The sequence below is a fragment of the Ursus arctos genome, unplaced genomic scaffold, assembly GCF_023065955.2.
Source record: "Ursus arctos isolate Adak ecotype North America unplaced genomic scaffold, UrsArc2.0 scaffold_2, whole genome shotgun sequence".
Taxonomy (NCBI): Eukaryota; Metazoa; Chordata; class Mammalia; order Carnivora; family Ursidae; genus Ursus; species Ursus arctos.
The window spans coordinates 7,015,394-7,026,888 of NW_026622874.1; positions in this window are offsets into that span (position 1 = coordinate 7,015,394).

The following is an 11,495-nucleotide window of genomic DNA, read 5'->3' on the forward strand; positions in this document are numbered from 1 at the left end:
AGAGTCGTGGGGGGCAACGTGCTCCCATCCCACCACACCCCTTCTTGACTGTCTTGTTTAGAGGAGCTCTGTGTGGGGCTGCGGGAAAGCAGGGCGCTGATAACCCAGCCTTCACCGCAGTGAGGAAGGGAGAAAGGGACACCTGCCGAGGCCAGAGCTCTGGAGGGACAGCTGGAGAAGATAAGCCCAGGCCCAGGGGATGTCATGACTGCCCTGTCCCCTTCCCCATGCAGACCCGAGAGCCTTGTCCCACAGCCCCCTGCTCTCCCTCCGGCACGCTCGGCTCCTCCTTAGACGCTCTCACTGCTTCCCACCTCTCCCAGCCTTCCAGTCACCGCCAAAGAGGAAAGGAATAAAGTGTGCAAAGTGGGCGTTGTTTGTCCCCTGCGTGTGACCGGGTGCAAGGCGGGGGTGTCCAGTCGCTCAGGCTCCTGTTAAGCTTGGCTGGCCTTGATGGTCTGTCTTCAAGACGCAGGGGCTGGCCTTCGTAACCAAATACCTGAGACAGCCCCGCACAGTCGGTGTTTGCCGGTGACCAGCATGATGACATATGGGGAAATTACTCCCCACCACAGTTTGTAGGAAGACATTCTTTTCTAATCACTGGCCAGTGGGATTTCTGTATCCCCAGAGACCTCTCGGGCGTGCGTGCCGGGACGGGTGAGCTGTTGCCTGCATGGGTCGGGGCTGGGAAGCATGTCCGTCTTGGCTTCTAGACCTCCTTTCTTCTGGGGATGAGTCACCAGCACCTCCCGGGCGTAGCCTCCCTCCTTTCATTGGGGTTTGAAGGCTCCCAGTCTGCTGGCGGGACCTGTGTCCCTCCACACAGGGCCGGGATGGCATCTGCATGGAAGTGGCAGGTCCCCTAGGGCTGTCACACCCATGTGCACGATACCCCCTGTTCTCCAGGCCTTGGCCCTAAGTCACTCCTGCTTCTTGTCTGGTTTCAGAACTGCCCAGCGATGGGCAACTGGTCCGGGTCCCCTAGGCTGCAGGGCTGGGTGCTGAGGGGACAGCCACCTTCTCCCCCACTCCCTGCTCTCACAAGCCTCTCCGTGGCCCCTGAGGCCACTGGGGTTGGAGGCTGACTCATTGCGCCAGTCGTTAGAGGTGGGACAACTGCTTCGGAAGGGCAAGGAAATGTGGCCAGGCTCGGAGAGCTTCCCAGCATCTCCTCGGGAGCCCTGGCCCATCTCCCAACCGTGCTGGTCCCCGGGGCCCAGGCCAGCCCTAGGCAAGCCCTGACCAGGGCAAGCACAAACAGGCCTCTGAAAGCCTCCTCCCTTCCTGGGCCAGGGGTGCCGCTGGGGCAAGTGGCCATCATCGCTGCTGTGTCATTTTCTGCCGTGGTCCCGGGGGGCCGGCACCCCCATCTCTCCTGGGGCCAGATGCAGAGGCCACGGGTCTCCAGGGAGAGGGCTGCTCTGAAGCCGGCGGCGCGGAAGCCCTCTGGCCTGTCCCGGTGTCGGGAAAACCTCACAGCTGCTCTGGGCCGGCAGGGCCTTCTCCTGCTGACTTGGGGCCTTTTGGATCAGGGTGTTGGTGAAGCAGTTTTGGCAAGAGCCTTGGCGGCCGCTGCCAGGAAGAGGCTGAAGGGAGATAATTAGACCTGGTAATTGGTTGGCTTTTTGCTTTCTTAGAGGCAGTGGTGACTGTGGCCGAGAGGGGAACACACAGAAGAAAGTTGTTCTCGGGGACCAAGGCTGAGCCGTCCCAGTCCGGGCCCGCCGTCCTCTCCCGTCTTGCCTGGCGCGTGTGGCTGGCTGTCTGGGTCCTCTGCACCCCGTGCCCCGCCCCCGCCCCGGTCCGTGCTCACCGTGTCCTGGCCAAGCCCGGGACCAGATGGCTGAGCACCTGGAATCTGAGGGTGCTCTTTAGCTGGACTTCCCCCACTTGGGCTCCTCCAAGAGGAGCTTCGGCGGCTCCTGCGACAGAGGCCTTCGGTGCGGGCTTCTGTTTCTGGGCAGAGTTGACTCATCATTTCCCCCAGAGAAGTTGGCTCGCTGGGCTGTTTCCAGGCGCCCGTCCCTCCAGACCAGATGGCTCATATTAGATCTCAGTGTGCAACTTGCTGCCCTTCGTGGGCACACGTTCTGGACTTGTCCCAACCTGAGCAACTCATTCATGAGAACGTTCTGGGAAGTCCTCACCATTTGATTCCACCTCATCACGTCAGCACAGAAGCTGCGAGTCCCATTTCCAGCTTTCGGGGGGAGCCCATCGATTCTAGGCCCAGACACCGAAGTGTGTAGTCCTGGGGACCGAAGTCGGACCTCGGGCTGGGGCGCCGGGAGCTGGTACTGCCTTCAGAGGGGCTGGTCCCCCAAAGTCCATCAGAGGATGGACCGTTTGGGTTTTTTTTTTAAGACTCCATGCTGAACGTGGAGCCCCGTGCAGGGCTCGATCTCACGAGCCCCAAATCACGACCTGAGCCGAAACCAAAAGTCGGAGGCTTAGCTGACTGCGCCACTCAGGCTCCAGAGGATGGACTGTTTTGTGGCTGTTTAGTGTCTTAGGAAAAGCAGAGCAAGGAGTTCCTGCCCAGCTACGGGCTTCCTGTGGCCTCCCTCCTTCCCAGCTGCCTGGGGCTGACTCCGTAGACAGCTGTTGAGCACATACTGGGTGCTGGATGCGGTGCCTTCGAGGGACTCCCTGACTGGTATCTGAGGCGGGGGGCCACTCAGGACCACAGCACCCACCCAGCGGACCTGGGAGCTGGACGGCCCCTGCGCCCTTCAGAGAAATCACTTGGCCCCCACGGGCATCCGTTTCCGCCTGCGTAGAATGAGAGCAGGCTACCTTCCTTCGTGCTTCGTGAGGACTGGGCTGGCTCACCGATCCGAAGTGTCCCCAGCGCGGCCAGGAGCTGCGAGGATGGTGCACAGTTGAGTTTAGGAGGACGGATGGGATGAAGGGCTTGAGAGGCGTCCCAGAATCCCGGGGCTGGACGTGCATGGCCAGGAGCACTGTGTCTGAGTCTAGGGTCCCCTCTGTGCATACGACAGCCTTGGCTGGTTCCTTTCTCAAGTGGGGATCGTATTTTCCCTTCCAACCTCATCGGGAGAAAGGAAGAGAAAGCAACACCTGCATCTGCTGTGTTCCAGACACAGCTGTGGTCTGAGGATTAGGAAAGAACGTATGTAAAAAGTGTTCATATTAAAAAAAAATCACTGGTCACCTGCGCAGCGCAACCCCCGGCTACCTGTGACTTTCCACTCTGCCACGTGCCCCTGGCCACCGTCAGCCGAGCAGGGATGATGGAGGCGGGTGCTCTGGTCTGGGCTTCAGGCTCGCAGGTGCCCCTGGGGAGCTGCTCTGCCTCCATGGGTTCATCGCATTTCCATGTTATTTCGGTCCAGATTACTAAAGCCTCTTGCCCCCATGGGAGGCTGGCGATTTCCTCAGAGGAGGGTCTGGGAGCCCCAAGGAGCATGGGGAGTCCTGCTGAGCCTTTTGGGGGAGGAGACTCAGGAAGGAGGTGCTCGGAGGGATTGAGCGAGCGCTCCACAGGGCACCTTCCAGTCCTGGCAGCCCCTCGGTGTGGCAGCCCCCGTGCACACGGAGGCCTGTAGGAGGTTCCCACGGGGCGGGGTGGCCCCAGCATCAGCTGGTGCTTTTTCACCCTTGCGTGCTGCCTTTGCACGTCCTGGAGACGCTTCTTGGCACCGTCTGGAGCTTGCCGCCGAGATTCCAGGCCAGGCGGCCTGGCAACGGTGTGGGGGAGGAGGAAGTCTGCTGCCGAGCCTGTTCGGGAGACGGGCCAGCGCTAACGGGTTTACCATCCGCCGCCCCGAGGTCGGCCGGGACGTTGTGAAATGACATTTCAAGGACCCCACCGCAGAGGGTCAGAGAGTGTGTGGGTGGACTTGGCGGCGGGCGAGGACCCTTGGGGAAGTCGATCCATTGCGCCGGCGCTGGGTTAGTCTCCTTGTACAACAGAAGCTCTGGCCAGCCCGGCCCTGGGCAGTGTGGACAGGACAGAGGGTCCCCTGACAGGACGGCGGGGGTGGTGAGGGCTCGGACCCACCCCTGGGGTCAAAAAGTGAATCCCTGCTCTCTTGTCAGCCTCTCCCAGGCCTCTAAACCCCCTCCAATGGGTGCAGGCAAACAACCTTGGCCTTGGGGTCCACACTCCCCATTTAGAGGCCCTGCCTGGCACTTGAACCAATCTGAGCCTCACTATTCTCTGCTCCTCTTGCAAAGTTCTTGTGGGTTGAAACAGTGCATGTGGAATTCTTTGTAAGCTGCAAAGTGGTGGGGCGCCTGGATGGCTCAGTCGGTTAAGCGTCTGCCTTCGGCTCAGGTCATGATCCCGGAGTCCTGGGATCGAGCCCTATGTCAGGCTTCCTGCTCTGCGGGTAGCCTGCTTCTCCCTCCGCCTGCTCTGCCTGCCGCTCCCCTGCTTGTGCTGTCTCTCTCTCTGTCAAATAAAGAAATACAATCTTAAAAAAACAAAACAAAACTGTGAAGTGCTTTTTAAATGGAAGGAATTGCTCCCAGGCCCAGGACTGAAGGCCCAGAGGGTAAGAGCTACTGCCTGCAGCCTTTGGGGCCTGACTCCGGCACCGGAGTCTAGCACGTCTCCTGCACTCGGAGAGGAGACTGTGTGGGAAACGAGCATCCCCCTTCTCCTTGGTGGCCTGGGGTCCCAGGGAAAAGGAGCTTGCAAAGGTCACAGAGCCAACTGGTTTTCCTGTCAGGAGGGTTAACCCTTGGTCTTAGGACAGCCCCGAGGCTTCCCAGTGCAGGTCCGGGGGAGGGGGGGCCTGTTTTCCGCAGGGTTTGTGTTTATAACACGATAGTGTCTTTACCTTTTATCTAGCAAGAGTGAGTAATCTATTTGGGATATTTAACCAAAACCAGACATTACCTCACTGGTGTCTTATCCAAAGCTGCTTCAGAGATCTGGGGTCTTTCCCGTGTTAGGCAGTATAGGGAGAACTGCACAGACTTTCTCCGAGTCAAGGGAATCACAGAACACACAGATTTGAGAAGCCCTATTCTAGTATTTGTATTCAAGCCCTTTTTCCCCCTCCAGTAAACATCTGCTTTCTTCATTGTGAAAACTCAGCAGAGGGATTGAGCCCAGCCCACCCCACAGAGCCTGCAGACTCTCATCGGCTTCTCTGGCTCCCCTCTTCCCAGAGGGGTATGAAGAGTTTCCTGCCTGAGCTCACACCGGCCTCCCACACAGGCGTGGGAAAATACTAGCAGCAGGCAGACCCTCTCCAAGGTCGATGGCTACGTTCTTTTTTAAAGGATTTTATTTATTTGAGAGAGACAGAGAGAGAGCACGAGCAGGGTGAGAGGCAGAGAAAGAGGGAGAAGCAGACTCCCCGTTGAGCAGGGAGCCTGATGCGGGACTCGATTCCAGGACCCTGAGATCATGACCTGAGCTGAAGGCAGACGCCTCACCGACTGAGCCACCCAGGTGCTCCTGATGGCTACTTTCTAACAGAAGTGTCAGAGAAGTAGTGACTCCAGTGGGCCACAGGTGGCTCCTGTGTCCCCCCAGGTGTAGAAAGGCTGCCGCTTCCTGGAAAAGGAGCCCCTGATGGATCAGAGGTGGAATCACCCCCGGTCGTCCTCACCTAGAAGGACAGCTCTCGTCACCCCAGGCCAGGCAATGGGACATCTGTGTCTGGCAGCAAAAAATGTGAAACCCAGAAACTCCCATGTATCCACAATCACTACGTACATAGTAGGTGATATGAGGAGTAAGCGTGAATTTTGATAGGTGTCATTGTGGCATAACTACAAAGTATCCTCTGAGCTACTGATGGTTACTGAAGTATGTGGGAGGGACATGACCTACAGTCTGCGATGGGCCTTAAAATACCTTAGCAGTGGGGGTGCCCAGCCAGCCCAGTCGGAGGAGTGGGCAACTCTTGATCTTGGGGTCGTGAGTTCAAGCCCCACACTGAATGTAGAGATGACTTAAAAATAAAATCTTTAAAAATAATAAAATATGTTAGAAATATAAGAAAGAAAAAAGAAGTAAAGCACGTGAGACAAAACCTTTTAACATTTGAGTCTGGGTAATGGATAATATGGTTTCATTTTACTGTTTTCTCAACTTGTGTGGTTGATTGAACATTTTCATAATTAGAAGAAAAATTAAAGACACTGTGAATAGTGTTAAAAGACAAGCCGCAGACGGGAGAAGATATTTAGAGCACATGTAACTGACAAGGGATTTCTACCCAAAATGTATAAACAACTCCCACAAATCAGTTAAAAAAGAAAAAAAATTAAAACCCTACCAACCACATAGGAAAAAAAGGCATAGACTAAAAGAAGCAATTTCAGGGACCCCTGGGTGGCTCAGTTGGTTAAGCATCTGACTCTTGATTTTGGCTCCAGTCCTGATCTCAGGATCGTCAGGTCGAGCCACACCTCCGGCTCCATGCTGAGCATGGAGCCTGCTTCAGATTCTCCCTCTCCCACTGCCCCTCCCCCTCTCCCTCTCTCTCTCTCTCTCTCTCTCTCTCTCTCTCTCTCAAAAAAAGTAAACAAATAAATAAATAAACCAATTTCATTCCCAGAAGGAGAAGCTTGAATGGCCAATGTCTACACTCCCAAGTGATCAGGAAAATGCAAAGTGGAGATGAAGACAGTTATGCCTATCAGACTGGCAAGCATTTGAAAGTCCCCACATATCAAGTATTGGGGGAGACGTAGAGTTTAAAACATATTCTCAGAAAGCAATTTGGCAATATCTGTTAGAAACATGTATCCCCTACGACCCAGGAGTCTACTTCTGAGCTGATATCCCCCAAAAAGTCTTGGGCAGGGGCACCTGGCTGGCTCAGTTGGAAGAGTGTGCAACTCTTGATCTCTGGGTTGTTTGAGCCCCACGTTGGGTATAGAGATTACTAAACATAAATAAATAAAGTCTTGGGCTGGTGTACAACATAGATTTGGGCTCCACAAGTAGATACCCATTACTGTGCTGTTGATCATAGCTGAAACCCCCAAAATGGAGAAATAACTAATGACATGTTCATATAAGGACATACTATATAGAAGTTAAAATAATTACAATACATATTTATATATGTATAATTATGGATGAATTTCCAAAACATAATATGAATATTGAATGAAATAAAGGAAAATTGCAAAGGGATATGTATGTTATTATACCATGTATATAAACAATTTAAAATCCCTACGTAATATTTTTAGGCTTCTATGTCGTAAGAGTACAAAAATAATTGGAAGGGTCACAGTGTAACAGGAAGATAGAGCTTATCTCCAGGGAAGTAGAGGAGGGAATGGGAATGGCCTCAGTTTTATCTGTAATGTTTGTTCTTTCTTGAGGCAAAAATGTTTTTGAAAGTATTGGAGGCAAATATATGGAAAGAGTGACATTTGAATATCTGGGTGTTTATTATCAGACGTACCTTATATTGTGCTTTGTGGATATTGCGTTTTTTACAAACTGAAGACTCAAGACTTCAGGGGAGGAAGTCGCTGCAGATGGGATGGAAAGAGCAGGAGAACTAGAATCAGGAGCGGAGCCCAAAGATGGAACTGACGGGCTGCAATCTCATGATGAAACCTGAACTGACGAGCAATGAATGTGGTTTCCTGAGATTGCATGTACTCCTGGTGAAAATCGTTGAAATGACAACAAAGGATTTAGAATATTCCAGAAACTGAGCTGATGAGGCAGCAGCAGGGTTTGAGGGGACCGACTCCAATTCTAGAAATTCTACCACGGGTCCAATGCTGTCAAACAGCATCTCCTGCTACAGAGAAATCCTCCATGAAAGGGAGAGTCTATTGATGCCGCAAACTTCATTGTTATTATTTTAAGAAATTGCCACGGCCACCCCACCTTCAGCACCCACCACCCTGACCAGTCAGTGGCCACCAGCGTGGAGGCGAGACCCTCCAGCAGCAAAAAGATTACATCTCAGATGAAGGCTACCATCTGTAAGCAATAAGGTATTTTTTAAGGGATGTCCATTGTTTTTTATTTTTAAAATTTTTTGGTACATTGTTCTTTAGACGTAATGCTATTGCACACGTACCAGACTACAGGATCCGTGGACGACCTTTATATGCACAAGGAAACCAGTGTATCCGAGGGACTGGCTTTGCTGATCCCCCTTTCTTCTCTGTACCACTCAGCACGCTTCAAATACTCGCTAACTTAGAAAACAATTACTTCACTCCTGAAGTTGCTCCTTTCTGCTCCTCATCTTTTCCCATGGACTCCAGAACCCTGACTCCACTTTCTCCTCTCTGCCACCCAGGCGCCCCGTTTTCACATTTTAATGTCTCTGGAATCAGGATGCATTTTATAATCCATACAAGTTTTTCTTTTTTTTTCCCCCTGGATGGTTTACAAAAATAAAGTGCTTCTTATATTGATGGTATCTATAATTGGACGAAAAAGGTACAGGGGAAGGTCATTTAAAATAGATACGGGGCGCCTGGTTGGTGCCGTCGGTTAAGCATCTGACTCTCGGTTTCGGCTCAGGTTGTGATCTCAGGGTCGTGCTCTCTCTCTCTAAAAATGATTCCCCAATCCAGTTTCCCACCCGTGCCCTCCCCAGTGTCACGACTGTCCCCAACCACCCGAAGGCTGATTCTCCTGCTGGCTCACGTTTGTCCTCCAAGTCAGGGACCTCTACCGCCGCTGTCCCCAAACTGCTCTCTCTGACGGTTGCGCCTCCAAGAAACATTGGATTGTATTTTCCTGAATCCTTTCGACTTCCATCTTTTCCCACTGAGTTCACGCACAGTTTGTCCTCTTGAAATTCTCTTGGCTTTTTTTTTTTCCTCTGAAATGCTGTTTCTTTCCCCCTGAAATGTCAATATCACATCAATTATTGCTGAGCTCAAACACCTGATGGTGGCCGATGCCAGCCTAAGACGGTCCGAAACCTTGAGCCATTTGCCTACGACCTTGAAGGTCGTCTGGCTAAATGGGCAGCTGTGCCATCTGACCCTGGCGCCCGTTTCCCTGTCTCCCTGCACTTGCAGAACGGAGACGCTTTACCTTCAAGCTCGGATCCGGTGCCTTCTCAAGGCCCGGACCCTCCCGCAGCACAGCCCTCGCACTGTCTTGGGTATAGACGATGCTCTTTCTGTACAAACAGCTGCCAAGCCCGGGGTCCCATTCCATTACTCCTGAGCTCAGTTATTTGGCAGAGCCAGGAAGCAGAGGGGGGATGACTAGACTTGCTTATCCACGTGGTACCTTGTCCTTACAGATGCTATACCCATCGTTCCCCCACCTTTCCTTTCTCCCAGCGACATCCACTCTGACGCAGGCAGCCTCCAGGCAGACTTGAGAAGAGGGCGGGTGCAGTAGCCTGACGTGGATGAAAACGAGATTCTTCTACGTGTAATATTGTATCAGCTCTAAGAGGCACTTTTTTTCCCCACATTTTATTTATTTATTTATTTTTAATGCTTTAGAGATTTTTTTCTATTTGAGAGAGGGAGAGTGATCGAGAGAGAGAGAGCACGAGCGGCGGGAAGGGCAGGAGGAGAGAGAGAAGCAGGCTTCCCGAGGAGCGGGGAGCCCCATGTAGGGATTGATCGATCCCAGGACCCTGCGATCATGACCTGAGCCGAAGGCAGATGCTTTACTGACTGAGCCACCCAGGCGCCCCTATTTCCACATTTTAATGTCTCTGAAATCACGATGCGTTTTATAATCCATGCAAGTTTTTTTTCCTTGGTGGTTTACAAAAATAAAGTGCTTCTTATACTGATGGTATCTATAATTGGATGAAATAAGGTACAGGGGAAGGTCATTTAAAATACATATGGAGCACCTGGGTGGCGCAGTCAGTTGAGCGTCTGACTCTTGGGTTCGGCTCAGGTCGTGATCTCAGGGTCGTGAGATCGAGCCCTCCCTGTGTGGGGCTCAGTGCTCAGCGGAGTGTCTGCTTGAGATTCTCTCTCCCTGCCCCTTCCTGCTTGTGCTCTCTCTCTCTAAAATAAATAGATCTTAGAAAAATACATATAAAATGCAAGTAAATAGCTCTTATTATTTGATATGAATATTAAGTACCAGCGTTAAAAATGAGATTTTAGAACACTCGGCAGGCATACTTGGATTTCTTGTCTGTTATTTTTTTAATTAAGCTCAGCGCCCAGCGTGGGGCTTGAACTCCCGGCCTGGAGATCGAGTCACTCGCCCTACTGACAGAGGCAACCAGGCGGCCGTAGGCAGGCACACTTTGAGAGAAGTGTTCCAGCACATTACCTCCCAGAAGCAGCACCATGTACTTGTCTTATCTGTCCTGCCACATTTTGTCAACTAGTAGAGGACAGAGACCCAGAGGAAGATGTAGCTTGGTATTCTCTACCTAGAGAGCAATGAAGAGCCGACAGCAAGCCCTGCGAGCAGAAACTGTGAACCAGGGGTTTCTATGGAGGCAGCGGCCGACAGACAGCGCAGAGAGAATGCGTGGTTGCTCAGGAGTCGAGCCCCGGGCTCCTGGCCTCGGTCTTGGCTAGACGGCTGGCCTCTGATCTCACCTCCATGCCTCTCGCCACGAGGAGAGCGACTGGCTTATCAGACAGTCGCACTAGACGTGTGTTGTGACAACAGGAGTCGCTTGACAGCTTGGTCAGGAATTCATTGTTTATCCTTTTGTCCTTTCCTGATCTGCTTCCCACCTGCTTCTGCACCTCTCCCTGCGAGGTCAACCTGGCAGCTCATGGTGCGGGGTGGGGGTGGGGTCCTGGATGCAACATGCTACTCCATAAACAATTAGCTGTGATCATTGTAAAAGCAAGGAGCTCTGTAACCAGAAAGGCAGAGCAGAGGGGTCTGAACACACACGCGCGCGCACACACACACACACACACACACACACACGATGCGTTTTCTCAGCATCCTTAGATGGTTTTCTCCTGTTGGGAGCTTTCGCAGTCACACGCAGGGCGGTGGCCAGCTTGGTCCCTGGATGCTTGCTTGAGCAAGGGGCAGGCGGCGGAGGACTTTTCCTGCTTACGGAAGCGACAAGGGACTTGTGGGTTCCTTCCCAGGAGCTGGCGTGCAGAGCGGGCGATGAGAAGCGCGTTGGTGCTGGAAGGGCCAAGGTCTGAGCCGCGCTGGGCTTGCGAGCCCTCCCCCGTGGCCGGCCCGGCGTGCCCTGTCTCCTCTCCCTCCAGCAGCCTGGTGAATGCAGGTCAGGGAATACTATTTTGAGTGCTCGGAGAGGGACGGGAGGCTGCTGGAGATATCAGCCTGCCCGCGGGAGGCCGAGGGGACAATAGCACCGTCAAGGCTGTTCTGAACGCGGAGCCTGCTCCTTGCCTGCCGTGCTCGCTGCATCACTCCGGGTGCTCTGTCTGCCAAAACCACACTGAGAGGAAGCTGCTGAGACAAAGAGGGGACCATGGAGCCAACTTCTATTTCCAGCCTGTGCTTGACCCTGGCAAGTGACCTTGAGCAGGTCACTAACCCTCCCAGGGTAATTATATCGGATTCCATCCTAGGTCCAGGAACTCCTGTGAAAATG